The sequence below is a fragment of the Aythya ferina genome (assembly GCF_964211825.1).
Source record: "Aythya ferina genome assembly, chromosome: 1".
NCBI classification, from domain to species: domain Eukaryota; kingdom Metazoa; phylum Chordata; class Aves; order Anseriformes; family Anatidae; genus Aythya; species Aythya ferina.
In genome coordinates, this window is record NC_140296.1 from 89,859,895 (window position 1) to 89,877,305 (window position 17,411).

The window sequence follows — 17,411 nt, forward strand, 5'->3', positions numbered from 1 at the left end:
TTTGTTTTCTGAACGTCAGTGGATATTACATAGTACAGTGCCTAGGGGGCTGAACCGGAAGAAAAAAAATGATCTTTTATTGGTCCGTGGTAACAATCTGCTTTCTCTTGTAGGTTTTTATTCTTTTATGCTCCTGGGCTGCAAAGCTCCTTAGCATTACTCTGGGTGAGCAACTTTACTTCCATATATTTAGATCCTGAATTTTATTTTTGGCGCAGTATTAAGAAATGGGGATAAATGCACCTATTAAGAGAGACATTTTCTAAATTCTGACTCATTCCTTCTCTGTTTCCTTCTACATTTCTTTTGGTTTAGTCAATGATGAACACAATCAGCCTGCCTGCGACCAGTTTCACTTTTTATTTGATAAGGCTGATTGCAATGCCTGAGCTGGAAAGCCTGCAGGGAAATGCTTCAATTCCCCACGTTCACCCACTGAACTAAAAATGTTGCAAAAGCATTTCTAACCATACCAAAGGTTGTGTACACAGGGAAAGTAACCAGAGCGACTACTGAGGGATGCATTTTTCTGGCATAGTTCTCTGCGTGGACACCTCTTTGAGAACAATCAGTGAGTTTTGCACGTGCCTACTGACTTCTGCCTTCATGCCATGGATTCTCTAATCAGCAATTTCCTCTAACGTGTAGCTTTTTGTTTCCATATCTGCTGCAGAGATAAAATTGTGACATGGATTTGCAGTTCCAGGAGGAAAAGAAAAAAATAAAAAAGAGAGAGAGAGAAAAAGTGAGATTTTTTTCCAGAGGCCAAACAGTGTCATACAAGCCGAGCCAAGGCGATCCCCTCAGAGAGCCCTGGGAGCCAACATGAGCAGGGACAGGCACAAGTTTTGGTTCAGGAGAACGGAGAGGGTTCCCCAGCCAGAGGTCTGGTGCAGGCTTTGCTTGTTTAGCAACCACAAAGTGCCATTGCTGTCCCAATATCTTCTTTTATTTGGTGCCATAAATAGCTGTCTACTTCAGCCTATCGTGACCTTTGATTAGCACGGCTACAAGCAACTGCTGCTCTGTCAAAGCACTTTAGAACGTACTTTTAAAACAGGAAGGAGGTCAAATATAAAAGTTAAGAGAATAAACATGGCATAATGCATGTCTTATTTTTCTGCACACAAACACAACATTTCTCTTATATCTCATTACAGGACAGTAATGCTGTTCTGCAAACTGTACATAAAGTAGAATCTAAAATAAGAAAAATACCACCAAAGGTCCCAGAAAGCTGAAAAGGAATCAATTCTTAAGTTTGTTCCAGACCTAAGGTTTCAATTAAATTAAACAAAGCTTCTACTCTTCCTCTTGGCTGAAAAAACAAACAAACAAACAAACAAACAAAAACTTCTTTACAAGAGGGAATACTTGCTACAAGTTGCACCAGTATTGTTTCTAGAAGTGTTGTTCATCTCCCTCTCCCTTTTTGTTGACTTTTATGCGAACCGACAGTCAATTTCTTGGTGGACAATTGCCCACATTATAAAGCCCCACTGATGTGTCACTATTTGGCTCTGCCAAAAAAGCCATAATAGTGAGAAGGCACATAATATTTGGCATGCCATTAAAAAACGGGGTCTAACTAACAATAAAAAGAAAGGAACATCAATAAACAGAGCGGTTTATTTTTTAAGGACCAAGAACCGTCAAACGATATACAACCAAAATTGTCTGAGGTGCGCTCGTGCCCCTGTAAGTCATCAGAAAGAGTCAAGGGCTCCAGGGAGAGAGAACTGAGGCAAGAAAGTTATATGCATTATGGCTGCAGGAACTTTAAACGCTTCCTAGGAGGATAAACTGGATAAATTGGAAATAGGAGGGAAAGCCTAACCGGTAAGGCACAAAAAAGGAGTGAGGAGGCCAGGCTAACGCAACCATAGGCATGAAAATTGGAGATAAAAAGGCTGCTGTTTCCATGATTAAACGTATTTCTGAAACGAACGGGCGTACACAGACTTTCACCACGGTTATGGCTTTATTATTGGTGAGGAAAGACGTGCTGCAGGCTCCCTCCCCGAATAATCCCCGTGACCAAGCAGCCTGAGTGTAACTTTATTGGAACGGGGAGTAACGGCAGGCACCACCGCCTGCTTCCGAGTCACACTTTTTTTTTTTTTTTTTTTTAACGTGAAAACAGAGAAGGGCCAAAAGATGACGAAAAAGGACAAAAACAAGGCGTGAGGCGCCGCTTGAGGTGAGGCGAGACCGTGTGTGACGGAGCGCGTCGCCGCGGGGCTGCCCGGCGGCCATTTCCTCACGCCCCGCTGCCGGGCGGGGGGCGGCCCCTGAGGCGGAGCGGGAGGCGGGGGCGCGGCCGCGTGACGTCACTCGGCGGCCGGCCCGGCGGGTCACAATGGAGCCCGCGCGGGCCCAACCGGCGTGAAACGGCGGCGCGCGTGACACGCCCCCAACAACCCCCCCCCAAAAAAAAATAATAAAATAATAAATAAAAATCACAAAAACCACAAAATCGGTGTCTCTCCCTCGCGTGTGCGTGTGTAAAAGCGTGTGAGGAGCGTGTGCGAGGGCCGCCGCCACCGGGGCCGCCATCTTGTGCAGGGCCCCGCGAGACTGAGGAGCCGCCGCCGCCTCCCTCCTCTCCCTCCCTCCCTCCCTCCCTCCTTCCCCCCCTGCCCCCGTCCCTCCCTCCCCATCTCCTCCTCGGAGCCGTCAGCGCCCGGCGCTCCCCTCCGCCGCCGCCGCCGCCTTCCTTCCTGCCCGCCCCCGCCCAGCCCAGCCGAGCCCCGGGCCCCCGAGGCGAGCGGCGCGGCGCGGCTGCCTCCTCCTCCTCCTCCTCCTCCTCCTCCTCCTCCTGCTGCTGCTGCTGCTCCATCCCCCCCCGTGGCCGCGGTGCCCGGACGGGGCGGAGCGGAGCGCGCAGGCCCCGGCCGAGCCCCGTCGGCAGCCGGAGCGCAGCGCAGGGCGGCCGGGCAGCAGCTGGTGACGCAGGAAAAACGCCCGAGCCCAGCCGAGCCGCGGGGACGGAGCGCAGCCGGGAGCCGCAGCGGCTTGGCCCCCTTCCTCCTCCTCCTCCTCCTTCCTTCTCTTTCTCCTCGCCTTTCTCTCCCGGCGGAGCGGAGCCGCCCCCCTCGTCGCCCGAGCCGGCAGCGCGGGGCCTGCCATGAGCCCCGGCGGCCGCCGGGGATGAGGCAGGCGCCGGCCGCGCTCCGCCAGCAGCAGCAGCAGCAGCGGGCAGCGGGGCTCCGGGCTGTGGCAGCGGCAGCCGCGGGACGAGCAGGGGACGACGCCGTGCGGGGGTGAGTGGCGGCGGCCAGACCGGGGCCGGGGCCGGGGCCGGGGCTGGGACCGGGGCCGGGTGGGGCCGGGAGGGCGACGCGTGTGGGGAGCTCCCCGGGGACGGGGTGCAGCGAGGAGGAGGAGGAGGAAGGAGGAGGAGGAGGAGGAGGGGGCGATGCCGGGCGGCAGGCCCCGCGCCGCCGGTGTTTTGGAGGGCAAGGGAAAATGGCTGACGGCTGCTCAGCCTCGGCCTCAGCCTCCAACGGCGGCGCCCCCCGCCCCGTTCCTCCTCCTCCTCCTCCTCCTCCTTTTTCCCCCCCCCTCCTCCCTCTCTCTCCTCCTCACCGGCCGAGCCCCCCAGAGGCAGCCGCTGGAGGGCCGGGGGCTGCCCGGCCGCCCCGCTGGGCAGCCCCCGGGTCTGGCTGGGCTCCGCAGCGAACGCCATTACTGAGGTGGAGTGATTGGAGCCGCCTAGGCCCGGGCGACGCCTGGAGAGCAGGCCCTGCCGAGCCGCCCGGGCTCTGCCCTCAATGAAAAACCCCACCAGCAGCACCAGCTCCTCGCTCGCACCCGCTGTAAACATTATTAACGCGGAGGCCACTCCTCTAGCCTCGGCTTCCAGCTTAGCCCGGTGTCGATGCACGACAAAAAAATACCCCCTCCGTGGCTGTCCAAAATAAAGCGGCTCCCTCGGGTTATTCTGGGGGACGCCGGCCTCTCCCCACCAAGTCCGAGGGGCCACAGCCGTTCGCTGTTATTGTCCTCGAGAAAAGCGAGGGTTTTGCCGGTAGGATGGATCGCCGGTGTCTGCCTGTGTTGGTAATCGCCCCGCTAACGTGTGCCGACCCGCTTGGTGCACCGTTGTTTGGCTGCCGAGGGAACAGTCTCCCAAAATCGTTCGTTTCAGTCTGGTTTTCTTTGTAAAAGAGTCGAGGTGGACTTCAAGATGCCATATTTGATTTTCAGCTCGCTCCTTCAGAAGTTCGCTAGAGTGTTTTGGAGACGTGCGGCGATACGCAACGTGCAGAACTGTGCAGGAGGAAAAAAAAAATCTTTTGAAAAATAATTCTTCTAATTAAATATTCAAGGGACTCCCAGGCTCAGCTGCCCTCGTGTTGTCTGTACAACCTGCTTTACATTCACAGCTCTGCAGTTGTATTCGTATTGGACGTTTGTATCGGCCCAAAGACCTCTCTGAAGTCACAGGATCAAAGCTAGCACAAGGCCCACTTTTGCTGACCTAGTTACAGAACTGGGGCCTGTTTTTTTGTTGTTTTTTTTTTTTGTTTTGTTTGTTTTTTTTTGAAAAGCTTTTGAATTTAGATATTAAGATGGTTTCTTCAGAATACAAGTAGCAATACTTGTTATGACAGCTGGACCAGGTAATCTGCATTTTCCAGCAGGCTTCTCAAATGCCCAACAAATGGATGTTGAAGTCGTTATGTTTAGGAAGGGCCCAGTGATGGATTTTTGGATGTTTGACCTGTATCAATTCAAGTGACAGTAAGGAGTATTAGGGGTGACTGAAATCTGTAGGCAGCTAACTTTTTCTTGATCTTTTAAGGTTCTACTTTGAGAAATTGCCTGGACTCGCCAACATAAATGCCCCTGTTCAAGTAACACACTTATTTCAGCAAAATCTAAGTCGTGTATGAGTGGGGGTTTGTTTGTTTTTCTTTTTTCTTTTTTCTTTTTTTTTTGTTTTAAAAAAAAGCAATGCCTTTGATTCTGAGTCGAAGTAACGTTGTTTTCTGGAACCAACAGAGTACAATAGCTAATATCAAGAATTTTGGAGAAGCACGTCGAGTACATGCATTGATTGTTCTGTTGCAATACCCTGGACCACAGGGATCCCTAATGATAGATTTGAACAAAAACGTAAACATAATCATAAAGCTGCAGTGGAAGAAACTCACAGATCAGCATGATTGTTTTGGAGGGGGGAAATACAGCTAAAAATAAACATGTAAGATTGTAGCATAGTCACTTTCCTCTCTTCAGTATCTTCCATACCTTTCTTCTTGCCCTTCGTGTAGATTATCTTCATGGTATTTCTTTTGGGTAGTCTCTGTTTTAATCTTTCCAGGCTGCTGTTTCATGTCTTGCAGAATTTGCCCTTGTGGTGATACTTCTGCCCATTGAATTGACAGGAAGACTACATCTGGAGGTGGTAATCAATGAGGATAGCGGTCCCAAAGCTGTTTACTGTTTCTATATCTGTAGAACACCATCACCCTTATGTAAACATTTTCTTTCCCACATTGTGGTGCATTTGTATTCAGAAGTAGGCCAGTGCAACTTCTCTCTGTTCAAATGCACACTTTAAGGTTTATCTGTTTTGTGTAGCGTGCTGGAATTCTTACGAGTGAGACTCGGGACAAATGAAAACATTGGATTGGTGCACAGACATTTAAAAAAGTAAAGGTACCTTTCTTCCAAGACAAATTTAGACGTCTTTCAATTTAAAATTGAAATTGGGACTTTGCAGCATGAATACAACTTTGAATAAAAATAAGGAGTTCAGTTACTTGTTAGTTGGAACAACTTATTTTTAAATGGCCATAAAGTTACATTTCTGTCAGGTATGTAATGGTATTTTTATTTTTTTTTAAGTTCCTTTGGGAAATATTTCTGGTCTTCCCTCTCCAGTTCAGAAGTAAGTTTTGAACTTGCTTCAGGTATTTGACAAGTGAGTGCTATTGTGTTTGGTAGGATGTTGTAGGTTTCGTTTTGTTTCAGAGACACTCTTTTATATATCCTAATAGATCTAAAGACTCTGGATATATTTTGAAAACATCCTGAGCAGGTTATCCCTATCTGTAATGTAATTGAATCAAAGTTGTCCCTTACTGTTTTTCGTTAAAGCAAGGTTAAAACAGCACAGAAACCCAAACCCCCACCCCCAGCACAAACTATTACATTTACCTTAATTCATTTCCTTGTCAGCACAAACATTGCTTAATCAAACCAGTAGTCTTGCTTACCCAGCACTTGCGGAGACCAGTGTTAGGTGGTCATCTGAAGATACAGGAAACCTCACCGGGCTTCTGATCACTTGGGAAGTTGTACGTGTGAAGGCTTTTGTGCCCTTTAGAAAATTATTTCCTGGACGTTAGTGTTTGTATTCATTTGAACATGTGGGCATGGTTTCTCTTGGTCAGGAATCCATATTTTTCTTACACTATTGGTGCATCTCTGCTTGAAGCTCTGTGTAGGTCCATCCGTTTTTATTATCCACATTATCTTCATTTAAAAATGGAGTTCAACATCTTATTCAGAACACTTGAGGGTATGTTACGGGAACGTAACTTGATGATATCCCCTTTTTGCTGTAGTACCTTGCCTTTTGCAAAACTGGCAGTGCTGTGTGCATTGCTGTGGACTTCCCTTATTTCATACATAACATTTGTGGTATATACATACGCAACATCATCTCTTTTTTTTTTTTTTCTTTCTAACTAAACTTTCTTACGCGTGCTTTCACCCTGACACAAACTAATGAGAAAAAAGATAAAAATTAAGCTACAGTGTTGTACCTGCCCTGTCCCGTCAGTGTAGAACATTCATCACGGTTGTTATTCTGCTCTGTTTTGAACACTTCAGTGGTTGCTTTTCTGCAATATCCAGTAGTGGCAAATGTCCATTGGTTAGCAGGCTGGTTGGGTAGTTAGTTATGTTTAGGAAGGGGAATTTGGTAAACCTTTGCATTGCAGAATGGTAGTTACAAGAAGTGCTTTTTTTCATAGAGCAGCAGGGGATGGGAAGAGGGTCTTTTCATAAACCTATGCTTGCATGCAACAAGACTCAAGTTTTTGTACAAATGACCTGGGAAGTTTGAGCTACTTTGAGTTATAAAAATGCAGTAACATCTTTCATATATTAAATCTCGTTTTTGTTCTCTTATTCCTGGAGGGCCATCTTGAAGTTCTTACGCTGTTATAAGGAATTACAGTTTCATAATGAGTCGAGCTGTCATTTTAAAACTCTTCTTTTATATTGGATGTCTCAAAGTTCTGCTGTGTTCAAGGCTGGAGCTTGACTTGGGAATAGGCTTAACAAAGATTCCCTCTGCACCTCCTGACAAGACTGTTTTGACTGAGGTCCTCTTGTTTAGAGTCGTGGAGAGATAGTGGCAGAAAGCCCTTCCATTGTGACTTTACTCCTGCAGAGTGTCAAATGTTGCGTTTCCTAGACATGCCAGTGTCCCTTGGGCCCCACTCTGCGTGTCCAGCACTTTCTGTGCAGTAGGTCTTGTTTGGTATAAATCGTTAAAAACATAATTATCGGTGAGTTGACAGGAGAGCTGTTAGTAGCTTTCCCCACAACAGAAGAGGGGAGGAAGGTAAATAAGATGTTAAAGTAGACAGTTGTGACTTAGTGTAATTTTTTTTTGATAGAGAGAGAGCTTAACGGCACAGACAGTTCCTTTTGCATTTTCTGTTGTGAACTTTCTGGTATTTTCTCTTTATATGAGCCCATTAGTCTCGTTTTATTTGAGAGTTGAAGTCAGTCGGCTTGGTATCAAAGCTTTTTGGCTACCAGCTGTCTTCGATGTGTTTTCAAATAAAAATTGGAATGCTGGGAATTAAATATACGTGTGTGTGTTTGTGCCTTGCTTGCTGCAGGAAACATCACCGCGCCGTGGTTTGCTTTAAGGATAAGTTATTGTTAATTGTGAGACTGATTAATTGCTTTGCTTTACTTCTTCGTTATTACACCTCTAAAAGAGATCTGTGAGATATCTTTCATTTTAAAATCTAGTCATGTTTTCAATGCTAGTATTTCTAACTTTTTTCATGCAGTTAAAATGTAAACTGCTTACCAGTAATGCATAGCTATCAGGAATGTTGCAGTGGAATACTTTTGTTTGTGGCATCCTTGGTCTGTTTACAAAACAGTCTGTAATCCTGTTTTGTGATTTCGTTCTCCTAACACGTGTAACTGCCAGGAGAAAAATGTGGGTTTCTTGCATGTAAAAAAGAAAAAATAATAAATTAAATTTAACCTTACTTGACATCTTAGCAAATAATATTGTCTGGTAGCTAGCATTTAGCCATGAATTTACTCATAGGAGGGGAATTCCACATTACATCACTTCTTAAAGATGTACGTCTATGAATGGAGAGCTCTCAACTTTTTTTTTCTAAAATTTTTTTAAGCTGATACTCAAAAATATGTTGAAGGCAAGACACAAACATACGACTCCTTAATATTTGCTCGACTTCTCTTACTCTCTGCTGTATCCTCTAAAATACTTCCTGGATAAAAACTCTGCTATAAACTAACAAGTTTTTGTTGTTTGTTTTGTTTGTTTTTAAAGATGGACACTTCAAGATAATGAAAAGTCCATGGTGGCAATTTCATGGCCAACTTTTCATTAGGCTTCGATGTAAATATCCCAAACTTAAATACTAGAAAATATTCCCTAGACGAGGCTTTCTTTTACGGAAGTAACACTTTGTAACAGCTGAATGCCAACACGGAAAGGCATGGAAATGTACATTATTAATTCTGTAGGCCTCAATCCTTAAGACACTTAGATGCTGCTCAATTTTTTGCCTAACTTCAATGGGATTAGACGTGGGATGAGGTAAAGGTGTTATTTTGTGGAAGAGTGGTCTTAGCTATAGCACTCTGAAATGACAAAGGAGTGTTAAGATGTGTTCCCTAAAGAGCAAAGTCGTGGTGTGTGTGCCAGGTAGGATCCCTCAGATGAGGAGGAGGGGTAGGATCCCAATCAGCCGGGCTTTTTTGGTTGGAGGGGAACACCTTTGCCAGCACTGTGGTGTAGGACAGTAGTGACAGATGTGTATTGGTTGTGAGTGGAAGTTTGCTTTTTGCCCACTTTCGCTAGAAATGAACATTTATGGTGAAGGGGGGAAGTCTGTCATTTTTCTAACTCAATACGAGAGTGAACGCTATTGTCAAAATGTTCTGGCATCTCAGCAGATGAGCCTTTTGTCTTTTGGTGTTTAATTTTTCTGCTGTTGTAGCAATGAAATACTTCAATTTTTAATACATTTCAGCAGAACAAGACCGTGAATTTGAATCTTAAATAAGGAGCGTGGATCTGCTTGGCCTATTATTAGGTGACTAAAGCGATGAGAGACCACAATTCCAATCAGCTAAAAGAGCTTAAACTACAGTTTTATTTGCTAGAAGGCTTCGTATATTTCTAATTTAGAAATAGAATGTTAATTGGTTGCTGATTGCTGACCTTTCTGTTTTGTGCATGTTCCTGAATCCTCTGACTGTGACGATCTCCACAATATTTCTGTTTATTTATTTTACAAATTATGACACAAACTCCCTGCAGCTTGAAGGTGAAAACTCCGGTGATTTATTCGATAGTTTCAGGCTCCACTTTTGCACAGCCCTCCATATGCCCGCACCCGTCTTCCAGACAGTGCTTTATTAATCACAGTGGGACCTTAAACTCCCAGGTGTTTTCCCTTGCTGCATGTAGTTGTTTATACAGACGTACACACATATACCATCAGATATTTCTGAGGTGATGCACAGGCTTCTTTCTCCAGGTAAGGTGGGAGCGTCAGATTTCTTCAGTGCTTTAGAGCTCTCTTTGAGTTTCTTCATGATAGTTCTGGTACTTAGAGAGAAAGATAACCTCCAGATTGTCTGAAAGCTCTCTCTGTTTTTATTCCTACTGCAGTTTAGCCAGATTGCTGTGGTTGACAGTTTGTAACGTGTCTAGTGAAGATGTAACTCGAAACATGGATTCCCCTTATGGCATTTGAGAAGCCGTTAATTCCTTTACCTTTCCTCCCTAGTCTAGGATTGGGAAAACACCTAGATTTCTTTTCATACAATTAAAAGGTCAGAAGTAAAAATGAAAAGCTTCGTTTTCCTCAGTGGCAGTAGATGCGGGAAGGCCAGCAAAGTGGGAAGGAAACCTTGCTGTGGTAAGGAAAGTTACTATGACTCGTGTTTTCAGCCATGGGGAAAAATGTGCTCGGTATCAGCCTCTGCTTAGCAGGTATGCCACTGAAGTTTTTTAGTTGTCTGCCCATCCCAAGATTTTTGACTGGATGAAGTAGATTTTGGTAATGCACCCTGTCATGATTTTTCCTTTTTCATCATATTTTCCCGATAATGCAACATTTAGAGAACTGGTAGCAGCTTCTGGATACAGTGCCTGGAGGCAGCTGAATAGCACTAGCGGATGGCCAACCTGTTAGTTTGGTTTTGTTGCTGACAAGCAGTAGCCAAAATCAGTTTGATTTGCAGATTTGTTTGTACTTCTGAAAGTTGTCTTTGGAACTGTGCTGCTGTAGAAAATTCAGTGTAAATAAAGCTGATGTCTTCAGGTTTCTGAAGACTTTTTGCAGTAGTTGGGCACAAAGGAAGGAGATAGAAGATGAGGTAAAACATATCTAAAATTGAAATTGTACTCAGTACCTGTTGTGCTGTTTGTATAAATGCTAGGTGTTTGCTTACGTGTGTGTATCACTGGGGAAGACTGAGATGTTGCAGAAGTTGTGTACATTATTGAGTCCAGCAGCAAGTAGCTAACAGCTGGGAGCAGAGAAGTAAAGTCTCTGCTGTCAGAGTTGCTTCAAACTTCTAAGTATGTTCTTACACTGCCCTACACGTAAAACAATTTGAGGGTTTTAATGTTGATAAGCCCACGTGGTTCCTCATGAGCCTGAAAATACAATATAGAGTAGTCATTCACGCTTACAATGAAAACTGTCTCTTCTATTTTCTGTTGTTCTAAGTTTAATTTTTTGCTTTAAGTATGACTATCATATATTTTTTAATTTCTAAATGACAGTTGTACAGTAGGATTCTTTATTGTCTCTTATCTACTTAAGCTTCTCTAGTGTATTTGCTACATGTAATTTTTCTTCTCAGAACTCCTGCACTTGAAGTAGGAAAGAAAGCCTTACCAACCACCTTAAACAGTTCAGTTGCAAGTTTTTCCATCGATCTGAAGGAATTATGAAGAACTTATTTTTGGGGCACATTTCTGTAGACTGGTACAGTAGATATAAAAAAAGACTTAAGTGTTTGTTTCACAACCTCTGAAAATTTTTCTTTTAAGGTATCTTAAACATCATGAAAAAGAGTTTTAATAAGAAATGGACTTTATTTTAACTTTGTTTACATTTTTGGAGTTTGGTCTTATTCACCTGCATGGTCTAGTGTTGCTTAACTGCTCTGTGGTGAGATTTTATTTATCTTGTAAAACTCCTAGCTATGCCTTTACCTTTTTCTTTTCCTTCCTGAATATCTTCTGTTTAGCCCATTGTATGCTTCTCATGCCATTTTTTTCCTTGGCAATGTTACTTGTGAATTTGGAGTGCCTAACTATTTAAATGCCCATCTTTCTTTGGAGTTTTTTTTATCTTTCTCCCTGTCATGCCTGCATACTGCTTGGTAGCTAATACTTTATTTTCCTCAGATTGGTAGGGCTGGGTGCATACTTTGGGCAGACTTCCTTGCTTGGAAGTAAGTGTCTTATTTACAGACAACAACTTGTCACAGGTATATATAGCTGGTGGCTGCTTTGTCACTGCTAAGCTTGTAAGTATGAGGTACTGTATTTTTGGCCAGATACTTGATAAATGCAAGTGAAAAGTTTAATTTCTCCCACGGCCTACTCCCATATTAAGACTTAAATAGAATTCAGATAGGAGTATTACTCTTTTTTTGACCCATCTATTGTGTGTATTGTTTCATCAGGGCTTGTGGTTTGTAGTACTTCGGTAAAACCCAAAGCTTGATTTAAAAAGCTTCCATCGTGCCTTTTCGGTTGAGTTATCAGGTGGCTCAGGGAAGTCTCTTGAAAATTGTGTGCTATGTAAAGCAAATGAAGCAGAGAGCCTTGCAAAAGTGCAAAGGTCATGAATGATGTAAGCATTTTATGATTTAAGGGTGAAATTTTCACTTAGCTGCAGGTGAACTAAGAAGATTTCTCTAAGTGAAGGTGGAAAATTCAGCAACCCAAGAATTACATTTTTCATTAACTGCTGTTTCCCCCGGTTAATTATGAACTCTTCTTCCCATTGAATCCCCGACTCCATCGGTTTGGAAGATTGATTGAATGGTATTGTCATTCAGTACTTTATCTTTTGACTTAATTCTGCAAATGCATGTCTTACATCGGTCTAACTCCCATACTGATTAGATTTATTAATCTATTAATAACCTTTAGAGGAGCTTTTCGTTCTCAACCTTTAAATTTCCCAAACATTACTGTATTACTTCTCACCTCACCCTGTAAATTAAAAGGCTTGTGTTGTCTTCGGTTTTATTGATGAGGAATTATAACAGTGCTTCAAAAGTGCCTCCTATTGTAATGTTTCTGCAGATTTTTCTTAGACGTTCTTTCGTTACAGACACAGCTTATGTTGGCTTAAGTTGCTGTTCTGCTTCTTCGCTCTTCGTCAGTTTTGCCCATGTAGCTCAATACCCAGAAAAATGGGAAGAAGATGAAGAGATTAATCTGAAAAAAATAGTTCCTCCAGCAAGGTGTATGAACAAGACAGGCAGAATTCGGTTCTCAGGAGTTCTGTATAGCTGCCTTAAAACTTTGAGGCTTTTCTTTGGCTCTGAAGTTCTGTTTCTTTTCCTGTGAACACCATTTCTGCAAAAAATAAGGTATGGGCAATTGTTCTTCCTTGTCCCTCAGTTGATAACCGTCCGTGCAGGGGACTTGCTGATGGAAGCAAACTCTATTTTGGTGAAAATTAAATTACGACGGAAACTAGTGCACTCTGAAAATCCCGAATTGTGGAGGAGAAAAATGGCACGTTGAGCCTTTGACCAGTTTAGAGAGCGTTTGTCTGTCTGTCTGTCTGTATCTCGCACACAGGGTTGTTAGATGGAAATTCCTTTCACTGAAAGGTGCTGAGACTTTGGCTGTCATGGTGGGTACAGCTGCTGTGCTCAGTTACTCACACTCTCAACTCCAATTCCAGTTTTTTTAACCTGTCTGCAGACAATAATTAGATTATGCAGTCTTGTTTACAGGTTTGCAACTGGCCATTTTCTTTGTCAACAGAAATAAAACTTTTGCCTGCTTCTGAGTGATACATCTTGTACCTTCCCTCCTGCTTTGTCACAGTTTTATGAGGTAGTGGTGAGGCTATTCAAAGTGTTGCTGCTAAATCAATTTTCCTGACTGCGTGTCGTTTGCTATTGTTCATTCCAGTGGTGTTTCCATAATGTCCAGGGCAAAGAGGATTTTTTGCCTTTACCTTCGTAATCTTCTCACCCTTTGCCCTATTTGCTCCGGCTAGTTAATGTGACTTTCATGACTGAACTTGTGCTATTTATGAATTGACATTCCTGGCATTTGTTGTGTACTAATCAGCTTTCTCTCTGCGCTTTTTCCTGTGTACTCATTATGCTTGAGAAGAGTATCGGTCTTCGTGATGCTTCTGCATTGTCAAGACCCAGCTCTTGCCCTGGTGTTTGTGAGCTTTGGTTGCTATCGTCACTAAATAGTTACCCATGTAGGGTTTCCTTTCTCCTCCTCTCTCAGATCTATTTCATGATGGATTTGCACCCATGCTAAAAGAATCGTTTCTATCTGTGGATATATATATATATATATATTCTGCCTGCTTCTTGTGCCATTGTTAGTGTTCACATGGCGTGTGATCCAGACGAAATCTAAAATAATTTTCATTCCTTTCCCCCAGTTACCTTTCAGCCAGAAGGGTTTCTTGATGTGGCTGACTATGCGATGATGCAAGGGCTAATGCTAGCAGTGAGGAGGTGGCTGGGATGCAAGCAAACAACATGGCTCTCCTGCTCTTCTCCTGACAGTTGAGACTTACCTGATTTCAAGCAGACTGTGAGACCGTACCTGCAGCTAAGGCTTGTCCACGTGCCGAAATACAGTGAAATTCCTGTTGGAAAATCTACCAGGGTATAACACTGTTATTGGGGAATAAGCTGGCCTTTTCTCACTGAGAGTCCAACAATACACGCTGAGGAGTTTCACTTATGCAGTGTGACGGTACAGCTCTGTCACTGTCACGTTGTGCCACTGTGGGAAATGAACAGTTGGATGCTCTTGTTCTCTCCTGGCCCGTTCATGGATCCAGCTGAAAACTGGTGTCTTTATTAGTCTGGTTTGTGTACTGGAGGGAGGTGGTGCTCGTTAGCAAAGGGGCTTATGTGACTTAGTGTTTAACCATTTTCTGTGCAGGGAGAGGAGTAGTTGTGTGGGTTTGTTTTGGTTTTGTGTGTTTGGGAGGGGGGTTGGTTTGTGTTTTGTTTGGGTTTTGGTGTGTTGTTTTTTTTTGGGTTTTAGTCTTAACTGCAATGGAATTTAAAAAAAAAAAAAATAAAATAAACCAGCTCAGTCCTTGGGATATAGTAGTACTAGTAGATGGTTATCTTCTGCATTTCCCAAGAAGGGAGGTTATGGCATGCTTTCTGATAGGTTTTACAGCTACAGGAATATTAAGTTTCTGGGACAGAGGAGCCACTGGGCTGTGGGTATGAAAATAACTCCCCTGTTTTCAGCCCTATGCTATCTTCATATGCTTTCGGGGGGCTTTCTTACTTGTCTGTATCTGGCTTTCTCTGCTGCTACCCTTTTGGCATTTAAATCCAACAACCACCTTCGTTGTACTGGCAGAAGGAGCACGAAGACAAAACTGTTGCTCCTGCTGCCACTTCTTACTTCCCTTCAGAGAGGCCAGGATTTTAAAGGGGATTTGTTATACAAGTCCTCTGGAGCAGATAGATCATTTTCAGTGTTTCCTGGAGCATTCAGCCTGCTTGGGCAGATGGCTTGTATGAGTTTAATTGGAATAGAGCATGTTTCAGGCAGGCAGGCTTCAAAAAAAATTCTCTCTGCAAAATCTCCAGGCTGAGGTAGGCAGTTGGCACGTTGAAAACTAGTTGGAAGTTTGGCTAAGCTTGTTGAGCAATTAGGAGCAAGCAGCATATAACCAAAAGATCAATTTTAATGCTGGTAACACTTTCATCTGAATCTGAGGTATTTTAATTTATTCTTGATGATGCTGATGGTAATGTCCGAGTGCCTGTGCTTAGTTTGTGCTTTCTAATTCAGTATTACATGAAAAGCAGAGTTAGAAAATGCAGTGAAATGAAGGCTGGTACAATACTGGGAATTCTCCAAGTGTTTGAACACAGGGATTTTTAAATGTCTACGTATTTCATAAAGTTAAATTTGTCATGATTCAAGAGTATAAAATGCTTCCAGCTTAACATCTGGCTTAGGTGCTGTACCATGCTTTAACTCTTTGCATTAAACCAAGCAGTAGGTTTTCTGAATTCTGTTGTTTAAGGGAGAGCTTGTATAAGGTATTGATAATGGCACGGGATGTTATGAATATAGACTTTGAATAATTCTCTTTAATGCACTGTTTAAAGTAGTTTGGCGAAGCCCTTGAGTTCTGCATAGAACATGAAACACGAAGGGAGTCAGAAGGGTCTAGTCTGATTTGGCAGGCTAACTTCAAACTTCACTTTTCTAACAGAATCCTTACCGTGTAATTTATGCTGTTGAGTTGCTTGGGAGTCTTAAGTGCGCTATACTATAAATACTTTCATGTTGTAAAGCCGTAGTTGAAATGAACCTGAAAGATGCCATTAAGCTTCCCTTCCACTGCTTGAGGAAGAATGAAGGTCGGAGAGGCCGTGCAGCGTCTACCCATAGCCTGGTAGGACACAAACCACAGCAGAAATAAGAGCAGCCATGATGTATTAATGTCCTTCTGGCAGAAACCAAGCACAGGGATGGCAGAGAGCATGGGGAATCGTAACGTGAACATTTGTACAGCTCTGCGTTGAGCAGGATCTCCCAAGGGTGGAATGCTGGAGTGCTGCTACCTTTTTCATTCTATCCCGCAGCAAGAAGTTGTGAAATGTATGAAACTGCTCTGGTATAGCAGATCAAAGGGAGTACTTTCGATTTAAACTCTTTTTTTTTTTTTTTTTTTTTTTTCCATCAACTTTTCTTCTATTTTTGTCTGCAGTTGCAGATGTGTGAATTACCTCTCTTTCCTTGGAGGAGGAGCTGTATGCTTCTTGGTTTCAGCTTCATTCCCCTTACTTACAAAAAGCCGCTAAAAACCCTAGGATTTCTTTGTGGGCCCTGCAGCAAAGGAAGAACACAGTTTTCAAGGAAGTTCTGAAGGTCACTGGAGCTGGAGGGTAAAGGGCCTTAACAGTCATTAAGGGCTTGAGCCCAGTTCCATAATAATTTTATATTATTTTGTGGACACTTCTTGAAATCCACAAAACTCATGCTGTTCTCTGGTTAACAGTAGGACCTGATTTAGAAGGAAACTATAGAACTTAATGCAACCTGAAATAACAAGAAAAGCTGCCTCCAGAAGTTGCAGAACTGAACTTATGGATAATGATATAATGTTCAAAGAAAACAAGATTAAGTTAGGCTTAAGCTACTCAAGTTAGGCTTAAGCTACTGAAAAATGTAGTGCTGACATTCATCTCTCAAAGGCAAAACAAAAGTGAGACTGGCAGTTCTTTCACAAACAGAAACTTTGGCCGCCTGTTTCTTGAGCACTTGCTTTAATGCTTTAAGAATGGAAATTCCTCCACGCAGAAGAATGCAAAGGCAACAAACCGTTTTCTTTTTAGTTGAGTTGCTTAGGAGGAGGTTACATGTTAACAAAAGCAATTTTTCTTTGTTTTAACATTACCTTGTAGTTTATTGCTGAGTACTTGCTTAAGAAAAAACACCACCTCCCCCAGTAAAACCAACCAGCCACCTAGATTTTGGGGGTAAAAATAAAAAAAAAAATAAGGCTTTACCGCACCTTTTCTTGCGTGATTTGACTCCTTTTAAGAGCTTTGTTCTGAGGTGCTTTTTTGGTTTTGTTTTTCAACAATGAAGGCTTACCGATATTCTTTCCTGTTTATAGCTGGTAGTAATTTTTTTACACCCCGTTATTACTCATTTTGTTTCAAGCATACTAAGCCTGGCCATTCATCCCTGTTTAACTGGTATTTTGCTAAAATTTCCAATGTAAAATCATGACAGTGTCACAGTACTTAGTTCCTCCTGTGTCAGAAGCTACAATTCCTGACCCCTTCCAGTGTGTTATCCCTGGGAGAGTGGCACTGGATGGAGTTACCCAGTGCTCTGGGCAGGCATTCTGTATCCTCCTTTCTCACCTGGTATGAAGAACAGCGTTACT

General features: G+C 43.3%; 1 protein-coding gene across 2 annotated transcripts in view; it reads left to right on the top strand.

Annotated features, from left to right (window-relative positions):
- Positions 1-2,913: 2,913 nt before the first annotated feature.
- The window catches only part of USP9X (ubiquitin specific peptidase 9 X-linked), a 100,897-nt gene continuing 86,399 nt past the window's right edge, over positions 2,914-17,411 (top strand). The window contains exon 1 of one of the 2 annotated variants that reach the window (XM_084505698.1): positions 2,914-3,263. The gene's annotated coding sequence lies outside the window, so the exon portion shown is untranslated. The remainder of the gene's footprint in view (positions 3,264-17,411) is intronic. The other variant, XM_084505697.1, reaches the window with a different exon arrangement.